At 40.7% G+C, this 17,775-nt stretch overlaps 2 pseudogenes; one reads left to right on the top strand and one right to left on the bottom strand.

The window, feature by feature from the left end:
* The window catches only part of LOC107029809, a 52,011-nt pseudogene that overhangs the window by 29,432 nt on the left and 4,804 nt on the right, over window positions 1-17,775 (top strand).
* LOC114078612 lies at window positions 5,292-6,994 on the bottom strand (annotated as a pseudogene).

Genomic DNA, 17,775 nt, shown 5'->3' with positions numbered 1-17,775 from the left:
CCCACACTTGGTCAGACTTCCCCATCTTCCTTCAGCAGCTGCACTACGCTGCCACCTACGGACCGTCGCAAGCACGACGGACCGTCATAAGCTCCGTAGGTGGTCTCTTCTGCATTTCTTCGCTCAAAATCTCCGCATTCAGCTTTGGACAGATTTCCTGCAAAACAAAGAGAAACTTATATAAAAATTAGCACAAAAAGACTTTCGGACACACTAAACTTAAGGAAAAAGTATTAATTATACCGTGAAACCATGGTATATCATCGGCATACTCCCGGACTGGAAAGGATTGATACAGATGCGGGATCGGTTTAGCCAACTCTTGATCCTTTTTCTTCTTCATCTTCACATCGTCATCTGTGGGGATGTACCCCAAACCATATTTTGATCCTTTAGCAAGGACCGGAACTGGCTCGATAATCCCTTGGGAATTTTTTCCCAATCCGAAACCTGGTTCGAACCCATTTTGCAGCATTACCGTGGCGGTCATTCTGTACACGGCTGGCATGGGAGTCTGCGGGGCCAAATCCTCATCGGCGGCATTTACCAACTCCACCGTGTAAAAATCCGAACCTTGCGGCATCTCGTCAAAGACTGGCACCTGCTTGCCTGAGTGGCTTCTTTCACCGTGAATAACTAGCTCCTCATTTTTCCATAGCGGCTTCATCATTTGGTGGAGAGTGGAGGGGACAGCTCCAGCCATGTGAATGAATGGCCTTCCCAAAATAAGGTTATAGCTGGTGTCGATATCCAACACTTGGAACTTCGCGTCGAACTCCGCGGGGCCCATTTGGAGGGTCAAGTTCACCGCCCCCAATGTGTCCCTTTGCACACCATCGAACGCTCTTACATTAACCTGGTTTTGCTCCAATTTTCCGAGGTCAAACCTCAGTTGTTTCTATGTTGACAAGGGGCATATGTTCAAACCAGATCCATCGTCTACCAAAACACGATTGACGACCTTTCCGCGGCATATCACAGTGACGTGTAGAGCTTTATTATGGGATCTCCCTTCGGCTGGCAATTCATCATCGCAGAAGCTGATGCGGTGTCCCCGAATGACCTGATGAATCATGGCAGCTACGTTATCACTGCTTGTACCTGAGGGCACGTACGTGTCATCTAGAGCTTTCATCAAAGCCTGTCTGTGGGACCAGGAGCTCATCAGTAGGGCCCACACAGAAATCTGAGCCGGAGTCTTCTCCAAGTGCTTGACAATGGAGTAATCTTTAGGCTGCATTCTCCTCCAGAACTCCTCGGCTTCTGCTTCCCTTATTGGTCTCTTGGCATGGTCTTTCTTTTGTCCTCCGAGAGCAAGCTCATCAGGAGTGTAGCATCTTCCAGACCTAGTCATGCCTTGGGACACGGCCGTTTCTATGACAAACTTGGGTTTGGCGAGAGTTTTTAAGGGCACCAAGGCAACAGCCTTTGCAGGTGTCAGAATAACGAACTCTCCTTTCTCCCTGACGCTTAAAGAAGCGACAGCTTTTTCCAAGTCTTCTTGCGCAACAGGAGTGATCCTCTTGACTTCACACTCGTCTTCGTCCGTCTCTATCATATTAATGTTTCCAACCCCATGATTCGGCAACGGATTTGTATTAACGTTCGGCGTCGCAGGCTGGAAGGAGACCACTTCTTGGTCGATCAGATCCTGGATCTTGTGCTTAAGATTGATACAGTCTTCTGTGTCATGTCCAACGCTGTTGGAATGATAAGCACATCTCTGCTCTGGTTTGTAGAATTTGGAGTTGACATCCACGGGCTTGGGCCCCACAGGGTGGATGTATCCGGCCGCAGATAATCTTTCGAACAGCTTGGTCCGGCTTTCAGCCAGCACGGTAAAGTTTCTCGAGGGCCTCTTCTCAAACCTGGGACGAGAAGGATCATACCCGCTCTGTTGAGGGGGAGGAACCCGTTGATAATTGCGAGCATTTGTGCGAGGAGCTTGGGTTCTGGGGTAGGGATTTGTCTGGTAATTTGGCACTGGAGCTTGGTAATTTGGGAGGGGGCTTTGATATAATGGAGCTTGGACTTGATACGTGGGGGAAGGTGCTCGATAGCTCGACTGTACGTTAGCGCAACTGGGAGCGATATTCTGGTAAGGGGGTGGAATTTGATAAGATTGGGGGTAATTTGGGTACATGGAGGGAAAATTTTGGAGATTTGGGGGTGGATTTTGGTACGATAAAATCTGGGCATCTGGATAAGTGGGGGCAGTGTTGTAATTGCTGGAATGATTGGATTGTGGACGATAGGCTTGGTGAGACTTTGGTGGAGGCTTGGAGCGGTCTTGAGGACGCGATGAGTTTCTGGGAACTTTTCTTCCCCCGTATGAAACAGCGGCAATCTCCTCTCTCTTCTTCCTCATCAGCCGGAAGATCCGGGCGATGCGGATACTCGGGCTATCTTCCGCGACTTCAGGCCGTCTTCGATAGTCTCACCAACTTTGACTATCTCGGCGAATTTGGCTCTGATTAACAAAATGATTCTGTCATAGTATTCAGGCTCTTGCACCCGTACGAACACTTCTACAATCTCCTTTTCAGTCATTGGAGGCCTCACCCTCGCTGCCTCTTTTCTCCATCTGTAGGCAAATTCCCGATAGCTTTCCATCGATTTCTGCTTCATTTTCTCCAAGGAGTATCGATCAGGGACTATCTCGACATTGTACGCGAATCGATCAATGAAGTCTTTATCTAGCGCGCTCCAACTGGGCCACTGCCTGGTCTCATGTGACGTAAACCATTCCAGGGCTTCCTCGCACAGACTCCGGCTGAACAACCTCATCAGTAAAGCCTCATCTTTGCCAACTCCCACGAGTTGGTCACAGTAAGCTCTCAAATGCGCCATGGGGTTGCCTACCCCTCCGAAGGTATCAAACTTCGGGATTTTGAACCCTTCAGGGAGGTTCAAGTCTGGGTGGATACACAGTTCTGCATAACTCAATCCGGCGACGTCTGGAATGCATTGCAACTCTTTCATTGCCCTTTTAATCTCTTCCCTTTATGTCGATCTTTGCTTCTTCCCTTGCCTTCCACTCTCTCTCCTGCTCCTCGCAATGATCCAACTCGGAACCGTGCATCTCATGCTCGGCCGGAAAGGGGACTTGGAATGTAGTTCTTTTTGGGAGGGGTGGAGCTATGGAAGGGCTCGAGACGTTTTGTGCAGTTTGGTAGTTTTGTGGGTAGTTTTGAGGATTGGTGTTTTGGGTTAAGTGGGGATGCAGTGTTTGGGGGTTGAAGGCGGTTGGATTCTGAGTTTGATTCTGGGGTGGTGGGGCTGTTTGAGTATTCTGGGGGTGTGGTGGCATTTGAGTAGAATTGTTTGGAAGCGGTGAGGCTGTTTGATAAGATACGGAAGCATACTGGGGGTTTTGGGCTGTTAATTCTATCCAGACGGGTTATGCACGGGTGTTGATGGCTGGTTCTGAGTTGGATCCAAATTGGACGAGGGGAAGTACATCGGAGGCCTCGCATCAACAAAATTAGGTCCAAATCCGGGTGGAGGCGTGTCCTGCCTCCGCTGCATCTCGACTCTCATCTCGGCTATCTGTTGCATCAGTTGCGCAATTAGTTCATTTTGTTCTGCCACGGTGGGCTGAGCCACCACAACATCTGTGAGACTAACTTCATCATTATTGTCTCCCATAGTTGTGTTTCCTCTGTCTGAGTTTGGTTCGGGGAAGGAATCTGTAGGACCTTTCGATCTGGTAAAGTAGGGATGATCTGCCAACTTTTATCGACACAGATCAGTTAAAGGTACCTGAGAAGTGAAACAACTCAAAGGCAAATCTGTTAGCGCATATTCGGAGTACAAAATGCATAACATCACACAGAAACCAGATAAACACACAAGTCTCTTTGTTTGAGGATATTTTAACCCACGAATGAGGATGGAAATACGTTTTTTAAACAAACAGGAATTTGCTTGTTTGACGCTATCTCGGGAAGGCTGAATCACGTTGAGCTACGGTCTTCTTGCAGCCGCTTTTCGATGCCCGTTAATCTTATCTTCATATCTTCGTAACACGGAGGAGAGTGAAAATTTTTAGCGATAGGGGCCGGGCCGGGAAAGGCTGCCTACGTATCTCACAAGGAGAATTCAGACCCAACGTAGTTTGAGTTTAGGATGAAATATTTTCATTCATTCTTTCATTGTGATTACAAAGGAAATTGAAAGACAACATTGAAATTCCTAGACGACGACAACAACATTTCGGTGATTTCTCCCCTTATTGTTGCGTCACTCCGTTCCTTTCAGACAATCGGAAATGGAGGCTTGTAGACGATTTCCTCTTCATCGTCTTCCTCAATTAATTCATTGTCGGGGCCATTGTCGTCTGCTCCCTGTTCACAAGTGAGGTATTTTCTGCCCTTCAAGTTGCCACGGGTCGTCAATTCCTTATCAAGTGACGCGCTTTTGGCCAACAGTACGACATTCTCAACATCTATCTTTGCTTCTCTTGCCTTTCCTTCGTGCACCTTCAAACGAAGCATGTTCAACCTTTTTCTTAAGCTTTCGGTTTCCATCTCAACCTCTTTCTTTCTTTTCATCTGCGACGCCAAATCTTCATCCAATGTCACGGCTGCAGCTTTGTAGACTGCCGTGGTCATGTCAACTTTGAATCCTTCCTCCTTAACATTTTGAATTTCTCGAGTGACTCATTCGATCTTTCTTCGAAACTCCTCTTCAGTGAGCTCCGCCTGGACGTTCTTGCCTTTGTCCATAGCAGTGATTCGCCTTTCCTGAGACGATAGAGCAGTATTTAGGATTTGTGGTATGGGAGATGGATTTTTGCGTGAGAAATTTGAGACTTGGGAATTTTGGTCGGACATTTGTAATAGTGGCTTCCGTATATTCTTTGAAATTTCTGGCTGGGAGTGGGTTTACGATATCCTCATTCAAAGCAACATAACACGTAAGCATTTAAATACACATATATATCGCGTCCTAAAACATACATGGGGACCCTTTTGTGCCAAGGGTAGGCCTAGCGCATTCGAATGATGTACGTGTGAATTTAAACCAAATAAACAATTCTCCCCAAAATAACATTTAATAATGGATAAAATGTTGGAAAAAGGGAAATAGACATAAAGACAAACCCACGCAGGGGCCATTCGAAAGTGCAACAAAATCAGGCCCACGCAGGGGCTAAAGCAGTGTAAATACAAGTAAAAACCCGCGCAGGGGTGATGTCCACTATGCTGCTCCGGATGATCCTACTCCGTCGTCATCTTTCCGAATTTTGTGCTGCTGAAACATATACCTCAACATCAGTAGAAAACCTTCACCCAGACGCCCTTTGTCTTCCAGACTCTCGTATCGCATCCTCTCGATTTTCTGCTGGATCCAGTTGTCAAACTCATCATACCCCTGCCTCAGTCTTTCGACCTCTCGAGTTGCCCTCTCAAGAGCGTCTTGATTCTCTACGAACTTGGCATACACCTCCTTGGCTTCTTCCTTTATCTCTTGCAATTCAGCCACTGCTTTGGCTTCTCTGTCCGTCACATTTCGAAAGCTACGCGGAATCTAAAATGAGATATTTTGTATGTCCTTCTTCAGCCATTCTTTGTAACCTTCGCCATATCCAGCGTTGAATCGGTCAGGGGCGATAGTGTCCTTACCCATGCGCTTGGCGTTTTTCCATTCTCTGAGCATTTCTGAAGCGTCATGCACTCTGTCATCTCCAATGTCATACACATGAGCGCCATAGTACGCTTCTCTGGGCACGGTTTGTTTTCTTCCGAATTGTCGCAAGACTCGGTGCGTAAGGGCGAATTCCCCAAATACCTAGTAGAGGGAGCACGACACATCTGCGACTCTCCACGACAACTTCCTTGGATATAAAACGGTCGAGCATCCATTGGAGGTCCTCTTCTCTCAATTCGGAGAAAATTTGGGCCCATCTCCCTCTTGTTCTCCGATTGTTCATATTTGCCCAGAATAGTAAATCATTTAAGTCCTTGAGAGTGTTCTTGTTGTCGAGGGTGTGTAATTCCCGAGTCCCAGCACCCTTCGCCAAATGGCTGAGAATCCACCACTGGAGAAGCAGATTACACCCTTGGAAATATCGGTGTCCTTCTTTGCACTTACCCAAAGCCCGATACATGTCAGATAATATGACTGGATCCACGGGGTAGTATTTTGTTGTTCTTTGATTTTCGTATCCTTTGAACAACGTGTGGACGAGCGTTATGACTCTTGTGTTGATGCTCAAACTCGGACCGTGCGGGAAGACCATTGTTCCCAACAATGCCACGGCAAACGCTAGGGGGCGGATCTCGTTCCACTCTCTGTAGGAAATCTTAAACTCCCGATTGTACGCGGCGTAGAAACTCGCGTGTCCGAATCTGATATAGAGATCTCTGAACATCACGTGGGAATCCTGACACCAATAAGTGAAGTCTTTTCTTAGTCCAAACCAATCCGCGATATTCTCTACGGAAGGTTTGTTGGGGATGAAAATATCTTCTTGTTTTCGGGCTCTCCTTTCTATCCCAGTGCCCACAGTGTCTATACAATCCCTTATCTCTTCCAACGTTGGGGTAATTTTGGCTGTTCCGAAACGAAAGACCATCTTCTAACTGTCCCAATACCCCGTAAGCACCTCGATTAGTTCTGGCCAACCATCCATGTTGATCAGCTCGGTTAAGGCACCTACATACTTGTTAAGGGTTCGCCTATGATCCCCGTCCAAATCATTGTGCCACATCGTAAGCTGAGGTGGCGCTGAGACGACCATATCGAATTTAGGGAAGCGGTCCATATCTGTAAAACAGAAACCCGTTAGATTTTCCCTACCCCCCAAGTTGGTTTTCACACATACATTTATTCGAATGTCAAACAATATGATGCGTCGTGAGGTCGAAGACCTTAGACGCGATTTTGGCGGTTTTTCTACTAAAATGGACTTAATACGCCTTGGGTATTAAGCCGTCCTAGGCTGATGCCTAATTCGGTTTTGGTTTCGCTCTATCTTAGGCTTTCTGAATTGTTTTCAAATTGACGGTTACCCGAGTCGGACAAACGTCGGGGTGGAGTTATCAAACAACGCCGGATGACCGCATTCCGACTATTTGTTTGACACTCCCAAATGATTTCTTGGGTATATCTGAGGAAAGTTGTGGTAAGCCGCGTAACTTCCGTTTCCTAATGCAAACTATTTGCCGTTTGGCGGAAATATGCCATGAAAATGCAACATTTCGAAAACTAGAACAACTAAGCAAGTAAACAGTTATCGCAAATAGTCAACAAGTTAATCTTAGGGTTAGAATCCTCCGTTCCCCAGTGGAGTCGCCATTCTGTTTTATCGAAAAAATAATTCGGAAAGAGTTTGTTTTATTTTTTAAAGATATTTTTGACTTTTAGGAGTCGCCACTTAATTTTTTTAAGGAAAATTAAGAAAACTTGTTTTCCAACAATTCAAATAGAAAAATTGTTTTGAAAAACATTTTAAGGGTTCGGGATTCTTATTAGTGTCTTAGGAAGGTGTTGAAGGCACCTCAGACGCTCCGCTTAATACGGTTTTCCGGCGATTAACAACTTTACTATTTTTTTGAAGATTTGCGAATTTTGAAGTTGAACTTATTACGTTTTTATCTAGACAGACTCTACGAATTTTGAAATATTTATCGTTTTAAGATTTAATTTTAGCTTTAAATTTTGATAAAATAGATGGGCGTCTCGACGAGGTTTGGAGTTTTTCTAACCCTAACTAACAACATTTAAACGAACACATAAACAAGTAATAAAGAGAGATAGAGAGAGAGAGAGAGGGAGAGAGGGATTTTTGGGTCCAAATTCGAGTTCCGTTCGCCTTGACCGAATTTTGGACCCACCTACTTTTGGGTTTTTTAACCCACATTTTTACCTGTCCTAATCTAGACATACAAAATACAATACGAGAGAATAAAAAAACAACAACAAGGGCTTATGCCCATTACAAATAAATACAAATAAGAAAATACATAAAATAAAGCAGTCTTCTAATCCCCTTTGGATTTTCTTCAATCTTCGCGATTCCGAATTTGCGAATCGAATGAAAAGGATTTTGAGCCTTTGTGGCTCTTCCGAAGGCAAGGAAGAGAGTAGAGTCTCGAAAATGGGCTCGAGGGGAGTTTTCACATGCCACAAAGTGAATAAAAATTAATATATGAGATGATAACGAAACCAAGACAAATCTTATGTAAAACAGAAACATAGAAAAGATACGCCTACCACTCCAAAGTTTTGAATTAATCTGGAACATGACTTAAGAGAAAACTCAAGTAAAATGAAGCAAACCTACCAAAATCTCATAAAAATGTAGTAATACTAATATGGGTATACTCCCACGAACCCCCCATGCCCAAGAAACAACTCGACAGCACGGCCATAGGACAAACGACTCCGAACAGGCAGAAAGAACTTAAACAACATGCTAAATGGATAAAAGAAAAGAAAAAAAAATACGCTAACAGGAAGGTGGCAAACAGCATGCAATACGAAATTTAACTTAACATAAAAGACATTTGTCATCCGGCCAGCTATACCAACAGTCGGTGGAGACTCCAAACTGTTGTCATATTCAAAGGTGGCCGATAAAGAAGAACGAATGTATATATATGTACACGCATGTATATATGTATACATATATTCATACATGTGCAAAATAACCAAAACAAACTGATTCTCTCCTCTAAAACACAACTTCATAGCGAGAAAACAAAACTCCGACCCAGAAGGACTTTAAAGCCATAATCAGACTCGACATTCATCTATTTACTTCATAGCTACTAAGCAAAACTCATATCAACCGACAAAAGGATTCGATACGGCTCTATACGGACATTCAATCAAAGCAAAACAACCCATGTATCATACAAAGAAAAATAAGCAAATAGTTGCTGTATTATGCAGACAAAGCAGATAAGAAATACACTTTATCAAACCATGTTTGAAACAGTTCGCGAAATGCGGACAACGAAAGGATCCATTTGAAGCAACTTAACGAATAAACAATGGGTCCAAACCAACAGATATACATCTTACAGTTACAGCAACACAAGCCATATACTTAACATTCGAATGTCAACAGATTTGAACCCAAAACGAAACAAAAAGAAAGAAAAAAAAACAGTAGATCGATCAGCAGCAGCACCCAGAACACCAAAGAAACACGACATATACAAGAAAAACTTATGCCAGCCCATCATGTACAAACAACAATCAAGAGAGAAGACGAGTCATAAGCGAAATAAGGGTCGATTCTCACCTTTCTTTAGGCAGCGAATGGCAACGACGAGCGAGGTAGCGAGCTTCCACCACCGAAATGAGCTTCAAACTGTTTCGAAAACGAACCAACAGGCCAGGGAAAACAGAATCGCGATTTCAATCTCCTTAGTTGTGTAGCTCCCTCTCTTTCGTAAGTGGACTGCCTCTGAGATAAAGGAAAATTCCATAGAAAAACTTCCCAAAAGAAAAAATCTTTCTACCCAGAATTTCCTTCTGTCCTTCTACAACAAACAGAAAAAGAGATAGAATATTTTCTCAAAACTTGTCTCCACCCTTCGTGATGGAACTCTCCAAATTTTCTAACCCTCAAAATTCTGACCTCTGAAATTTCCTCGGTTCTTCCGAAACAAACAAGAAAGCCAAAGAATTTTTTCCCCTCCAAAAATTCCAACCTAGAACTTTCCCACCCAGATTTTCCAACCCCTTTTCTGAAGGAGAAAAGGGGTTTAAATAGAAGGAAAAAATTAGGGTTTTTTGGGTAGGAGGGCTGGCAGATGCTTTTTAGGCCCATTTCGAATTCAAAAATCAAACCCTTATCCAAAGCTGAAGAATATGCCGATTAGATGCCAAAATTGTAACGAATTGGAAGCATATGTGGAGGGCTCGGATCAATCGATCGTCCTTGTGCCATTACGTGGAACGATCCTACGCTACAAGAACGGGATTTGCAGCTTACCTTGCTGCAAATACGCGGGCGTACTGCTGTACGGGTGAAGGAAGAAGATGACATGAAAGTCGTTTACGCTCGCGTGAAGCGCGTCGTTGAAAGGAAAGAAGGAAATCGTTGGGGGGATTTGGCACGCGGAGGGGACGCGACTGCTACTGTTTCTAGGAAATGGCGTGGGTTGCGCTTTTTGCTGGGTTTCGTTTTCTGGGGAGCGCGTCTGGGGTGTGGGGATTTGAGGGAGGAAGAAAGGAGGGGAGTTGGGTCGGGTCGGGGAACGGGTCAAGGGAAATGGGTTGGATTAAAAATGGATTTGGGCCTGGGAATTGTTTGGGAATTATAAGGGAAAGGTTTGAAGTGGGCTGGAGGGAGGAGACGGGAAGGCTTGGAAATTAACTAAAGGAATGGGCCGCTGGGAATTAATTTAAAGGGATGAAAGGGCTGAAGAGGGAATTGGGGTTGAGAATTAATTTGGGTTTGGGAGAGGAGTGGGCCTGGGTAGGTAAATGGGGTGGGAATGGAATTAATTAAAATGGGGAAGGGAATTGGATTAATTTAACAGATAACCAATTAAAATGACGAATTTGTATTAACTAATTAACGAGCTTCTTTGTTTAGTAGTTTATTTAAATTGTAAAATAGTTATTTTAAAATATAACCATGTTTTAAACTAAATTAGCTCAATATAATACTTACTAAACTAAAAATATTTTTTTTTGATTTTTTGAATAATCATAGAATATACCCATTATATACATAACGAGGTAAAATATATACTATCTAAAGTTATGATAAGTAACATAAAATCCATGTATTATATTATTTAATTTTTGCAAAATTTATAAAACTAATTAACTTAAATAATTTGGAAAACTTACGAAGCTCGATAATTAATTTATACCGACGTGGGTCAAAATTGGGTGTCAACACTCTGTGTTTGCTAAAGAAGACCCTCGGGTTGAGGTCCCATATGTTGGGCCCTCACTTGAGATTTCTTATCTATATGATATGTATAATATATAAAACATGAAATTAATGAAATCAATGGCATGATCAATCGAGAATTGCTTATGAAAGGTAATGAATATATAGTGTAAAGAATGACTCACTATAAGGTAGGGAAATCATTCCTTAGTCCTTGGATTACTTACATTGATTCGTTGTGAGTATGGGACTATAATGAATCATTGCACTTGTAGGTAAAACATAGGATCAAAAGAATTATTGAACCACTAAACAAGAAGAAGAAAAAGACTGAAAAATAAACTAAGGCTGGTGCCAATATTGGAGTATGAATAGATGCCTCAAGGTATATAAACAGGGTTAATAACCAATTAATGGGCATAGCCAATAAAGACTGGCTTATAAATATATTCATACCCAATTTAAGAATGAAATAATTAGCTTGAAAGTAAGGTAGACAATAATGGAGCATGGATTATAAATCAACTAAAAAAATGGGCATAGCCAATAATATTGGCATATATATATAATCATACCCAAAGGAAATAAGAAAGAAGAATCTAAAGTAGAGTAGCCAAATCATCTCCTTCGTCATGTGAATTGCTTACTCGATTCATTGTGGGTATGGGACTATAATGAACCATTGCACTTGTAAGTGAAACATAAGATTAAAGGATATCATTGAACTACATAACAAGAAGGAGAAACAAAGTGAAAAATAATCTAAGTATCAAAAATAGGGCTCTCGGGTTTGGACTATCAAATTTTCAAATCTTCGCTCGAGTTGTTCTAAAATTATGTGGATGATACTAATATTTTGTAATCATACAGAAAATGAGTTGTGTTCTTTGAATGCATTAAAATACATCACATTCATACCACAATTCACATCTAACGATTTAGGAAAGTCTAGTCACTAGGCTTTCCAGAAATAGCATGTTGTTTAGGAAGATCTTTCTTGATCATGCATAGCCTTATGTGTATGTGTGCATACACCCATACTTAGTACAAGTGGTGTACTAACCACTACTATTTACTATTTTATAGATGCAGGTTAAGGGACAGATTGACGACTCTTGCAACGGTTTGGACACCAGTGTTTCTCCAGACCATTTGGTAGGTCCTCTTAATTTCGAGGATGCTACAGTTTTAGTCTAGCCGTAGTGTTAGACAAATCTAGTGGATGTTCGCCCTAGCGTTTCTTTCGTACTTTCATTTCGAAGCTTTGTAATAAGGCCGTATTTGGATAAATTTATGATATATTCATTTTCAGTTTCGAATTGATTTTTTTGTGTTAGATGGTTGTTCTCTTATGTTGAGCTTAGTATATTCTGTATCTAGTTAATAATTATATGAAGTCTATGTATACTTCATACATATAAAAAGTTTTAAATTTTCTGCAAATTTAACTAGATGAATGTGATGAATGCAAGATGAGGCTTGTCTGCGACCTCTGAGAGGTCAACGACGCCGGTTGCGATCTAGATCCCAGAATCTGAGTCGTGACACACACATTGGTTGTAGTCATGTCTCAAAGTTTAGAAGGATATGTCACTAGCCCAAGCAAATTTGGGAACATGACTTGCTTACGCTATCTGAGATTGGAGGGGAATATTTGTGGAAAACTGCCAAATAGTATTGTCAAGCTCACACGTCTAGAGACCATAGACATTGATCGACATAGCCTCATTCAACTTCCTTCTGGTGTTTGGGAGTCTAAACATTTGAGACATCTTTGTTGTACAGATTATGGACAAGCATGTAACAGTTGCTTTTCTATAAGCTCATTTTACCCAAACATGTACTCATTGCATCCTAACAATCTACAAACCTTGATGTGGATATGTCACGACCCAAAACCGGGGCCGCGACTGGCACCCACAATTTCCCTCCTATGTGAGCGNTTATACAGAAAATGTGTTGTGTTCTTTGAATGCATTAAAATACATCATATTCACACCACAATTCACATCTAACGATTTAGGAAAGTCTAGTCACTAGGCTTTCCAGAAATAGCATGTTGTTTAGGAAGAGCTTTCTTGATCATGCATAGCCTTATGTGTATGTGTGCATACACCCATACTTAGTACAAGTGGTTTACTAACCACTACTATTTAATATTTTATAGATGCAGGTTAAGGGACAGATTGACGACTCTTGCAACGGTTTGGACACCAGTGTTTCTCCAGACCATTTGGTAGGTCCTCTTAATTTCGAGGATGCTACAGTTTTAGTCTAGCCTTAGTGTTAGACAAATCTAGTGGATGTTCGCCCTAGTGTTTCTTTCGTACTTTCATTTCGAAGCTTTGTAATAAGGCCGTATTTGGCAAACTATTTATGATATATTCATCTTCAGTTTCGAATTGATTTTTTTGTGTTAGATGGTTGTTCTCTTATGTTGAGCTTAGTATATGATGTATCTAGTTAATAATTATATGAAGTCTATGTATACTTCATACATATAAAAAGTTTTAAATTTTCCGCAAATTTAACTAGATGTATGTGATGAACGCAAGATGAGGCTTGTCTGCGACCTCTGAGAGGTCAATGACGCCGGTTGCGATCCAGATCCCAGAATCCGAGTCGTGACAAACTTGGTATCAGAGTATGATGTTAAATTACCTAGGATCTTAAGATCAACACAACCACGTTAAGTAGTTTCTAACTTATGGTTGTGAAGCGCGCCACAATCATGACTTAAAGACTACGCGATGATAGGAATTTCTCCCTTCTTCTTCTCTTTATCGTGCTATCTAGAGCTTTGACACTTTCTGTCATTATAAGTATCTAACTTCTTTCTTGTGTGAACGCATAGAAGAATACACACAAGAATTAGGATGTTCAAGTGGTCTAAGGCGCCAGGCTCCAGATGTGGCCTCCACACAAAGGGGCCATAATGGAAATGCCCAACGTGGACGAAAGACGTGTGGTGAGTGTGGTTGTTCGCATGGAGGTGAATGCATGGTAATGTATAAAAGCTTGCTATGAGTATTGATGAGGAGGAGAAGGATAAGTTGGCCGCGTACCAACTAAAAAAATATGGCTTAGACATGGATTTGCTTCTTACGTGTTATGCTATAATAGACTATGAAAACAGGGTAGTAAGGCTTCAGTTTCAAAATAAGTTGAGCTAAAATGAGAAGGGCGTGGTTCAAATCCAAGAGGCCAAGGCATATGATCAGCCTCGTCCAAATGTTGTAGCTGAACCCCCAAGAGAAACCGGTTTTATGTGTTGAAAGGAAGAGAGGAACAAGAGAATTCCGCAGTTGTTAATAATGGTAACTTGCTTGTCTTATCCTTCATGTTTATGCATTATTAGATCCAGTATCTACCTTGTCTATGGTTACTCCTTTGTTGGCTAATCAATTTGACTTACTTCCTAAATCTTACATGAAGCGTTTCTAGTTAGTACTCCCATAGGAGATAGTATTATGGCCGAAGGGGTATGTATATAAGTTTATGGTGTAGTGGCAAGTCCCTTTGAAATTAAGTTGGGTGTCATTAGGTTCAAATCTTAAGGCCGGCCAGATGTTATTTAAGAGGTTAGATATACTCTTCCTAATTCTGGTTTATCTGTAAGAAACTCGAAATTTAAGTGCTTCAGTCGATTTGGTGTAATAGGTCACTAATCATATGTCTTATAATAGCACTATGTGGGTTAAAATAAAGTTATGCTGGCATTTCATGTGCTATTTTTGTGTAGCATAGACATGTTTCCTATGTTGCATGATTTGTGATGTGCTTTAAGTTATCTGTGATTGAGAATGAAATTCCTCACAAAAAATAATAGAGCTTCAAATAATTTTGAATTATATGTATCATCCAAACAAGTGTGAATTACATATTCACAAAAGGGAAACGTTTAAATACGACAAGCTAAGTCACCCTCTTTGTTTAAATGATATATAAGTGTCATTCGGGGACGAATGTTTCTAAGGGGGGATAATGTAACATTTTGGAAAATCATATGTCTAGTGAAGGGGCCAGTAAGTCCGTTAGAATACGTATTGGGGATACATAGGCATTCCAATTCCCAATATTGAGAAATGTAGGGCATAGTATAAAAAAATGGCTAAGGGGTGTTAGCCAATTTGTATATATACCCAAATAAGCAAAATATAGTCCAAGCTTGTTTAGAAATGTACCTGCAAAGAATCCCCTAAATTAAAATGCTTTTTCCTTAACTCACAAAAAAGGTATGAGGCATCCAAGTGTCAAGCCTAGATACCATGTCACATGATCAATTAAAATGATCATGTAGAGTAAGTAGTGCCCAAGGACATAGCGAGGATACTTGGGACAATAAGTAAACATGCCCAAATGATCCATAAATAATAGTTAGTTTGGAAAGTGCAACTAACCCATGTGCAAGCACATGTGCAAGACATGTGAAGAGGGAACCACCCTAACTGAATTCGATTAGGGTAGTTAAAGGGAAAACGTGCACAAGGGACCACTCCATGTGGGGCCTAACCTCCCTACAAATTCTAGACTCTAACCTACTGCCCTAAATAACTAAATAACCTAGGACTAACCGAATTGGACCCGTTAGTGCACCCGACAACCTAGGACCAAAACCGGGTTGACACTAACCTAGTACTAGTTAAAGAGACAACCTAGTACATAACATAGGATGGTACAAAAGGTTAGTTATAGTCCTAACGACTTAAGGGTACTTTAGTAATTACCCTAGGCTACTTAATTAATTAATTTAGCAACTCAATTAATTAATTTAAAGGGGCAAAACCGAAATCACCAAGCAATATCCATATTTCGGTTAAAATAAGAAAAAGACAACCTAGTATCTAACCTAGGATGGTTCTAAGGATTGGTTATGGTCCTAACGCCTTAAGGGTACTTTAGTAATTACCTTAGGTCAGATAATTAATTTAATTAGCAATTTAATTAATTAGTTTAAATGATCAAAACGAAATTCTTACACTAACCTAGTACAACTCAAGAAACATCCTAGTACTTAACCTAGGATGGTCCAAAAAGCTTAATTTTGCTTCCAATGACTTAGGGGTACTTTAGTACTTACCCTAGGTACCTAAATTAATTAAATTAAGGATTTAATTAATTAATATAAAGTCAAAATGTTGTCCAAAACCGTAGTCAACACCAATTTCCAGATTTGACTAAGTGTTATGTTCTCCTATGTTTAATCAACTTACGAGGGGCTTTCTGGTAATTGGTTAATTATTTTATTAAATTAACTTATTCAAACTAAGTTTTATAATTCAATTTCAGTTTTTAAACCAAAAAAATCACGTTCAAACTCATAGAAAAGGCGACGCAAAAACAGCAAAGAAAAACAGAAAAATTTATCGATTTCTCTAGGGCGATTTCAAGGTTTCTTCAAGGTTTTGTTCAAGGTGGTCTTCGTAGATTAAATTCTACATAAGGTATGGGTTTATCTCCTGGACTTCTTTCTCCAAGAGAACTTTCTTTCGAATGATTTAAAGATCTTGAAAACTAGGGTTGTTTCCCGTCGTTCTTGTCGAACTCCTTTCCCTAGTATCCTTGTTACCATTTCAATATTGAATAGGTTAGCAATCATGTTGCTGGTATGTGGTGCTGGATGATCTTAATGTGTATGGTTTTTTTATGAAATAATGTATAACGTATAAAAAGTTAAGCATGTTGCACATGGAAATTGGCTTATGCCAACAAATATGGTTATGAAATCTATGCCCAATTGTTTATGCCAATATTAATCGTATGCCAATAAAATGGCTAACAATACATTGTCAAAAAGTGATATATTTAAATGGCTATAATATTATGTTAAATAATTAAAAGATTGGCTAATGGTTCATACATATTAAATTTAAATATGAACATACGTAGGATTGACACATGCCAACAAAAATGGTTATGTAGTTTAAATATTCAAAGGTTGAGGCCAATACTAATCATATGCCAACCTTGTGTAGTTAGATTATCAAATGATAATATAAGCACTTCTAAACTAATTAAATGAACCCATAATCAAGGACATGCCACTCATTGGGACAACTCCCAACATGCTCTAAAAGAATGACATATGAACTCATGAAACTCATTGAATGAAGTGTTCATCGTCCATAAACAATGATATGAATCTACTACACTAAATTAAGTAAAGTAACATGAGTTATAACATAATTAAAGGGGTCTAAAGTATGTAAGTGACCAGAATTGGGTGTTAAAGGAAGTGAGACAAGCCTCACTTACACCTAAGCTACTATGTTAAAAGAAAACTCGCCTATGAAGGTGTTAGAAGGTGTGAGCCAGTCTCATTAACAAGAAAGGATGATATGTAAGGGAAATTCACATTTCATCAATGTAAAGTAAGGATGACCGTCATCAATAGAGTAAGTAAATCTCAATCTAGAAGCAAACCCCCATAATGCTTGAGTCAATACTAGAAGATAATGAAGAAATGAACATTCACGTAAAGGGGTGAGTAACTATGAAAAGCAAATGTGCTAATGTTAATGAATGTGGTGACAACATGATAAGAGGCTAATGTGAAAGACGAGAGCAATCTCAAATGAGCCTAAGTAAATGTTACCAACGTACTCACCTATGTGAGTGTAAAGCTAAAGAAGAGACCAGTCTCTATGAACACTCTAACGAAAGTATTGAGATTAATGTATACTTAATACTAATGATGAGATATGAAATTATCTATTGAGCTGTGATGTCCTCATACTAGAAGCCAACTTCCATGACGTATGAGTTGAATGTAATGGAACTTTATACTGAGCACCGATAGGCTAGCTATGAGCGGTGATGCCTTCTTTCGGGAAGGGCGGAGGTTCACGTAAGTCTCATGAGATGAGACTGTCCGGCATGCCGGGTATGGGTCTCCTTATATCTCCTAGTCT

This window comes from Solanum pennellii, chromosome 9, assembly GCF_001406875.1.
Source record: "Solanum pennellii chromosome 9, SPENNV200".
In the NCBI taxonomy this organism is placed as follows: domain Eukaryota; kingdom Viridiplantae; phylum Streptophyta; class Magnoliopsida; order Solanales; family Solanaceae; genus Solanum; species Solanum pennellii.
The sequence above is the reverse complement of the archived record's forward strand: the minus strand, read 5'-3'. Positions and strand labels throughout refer to the sequence as shown.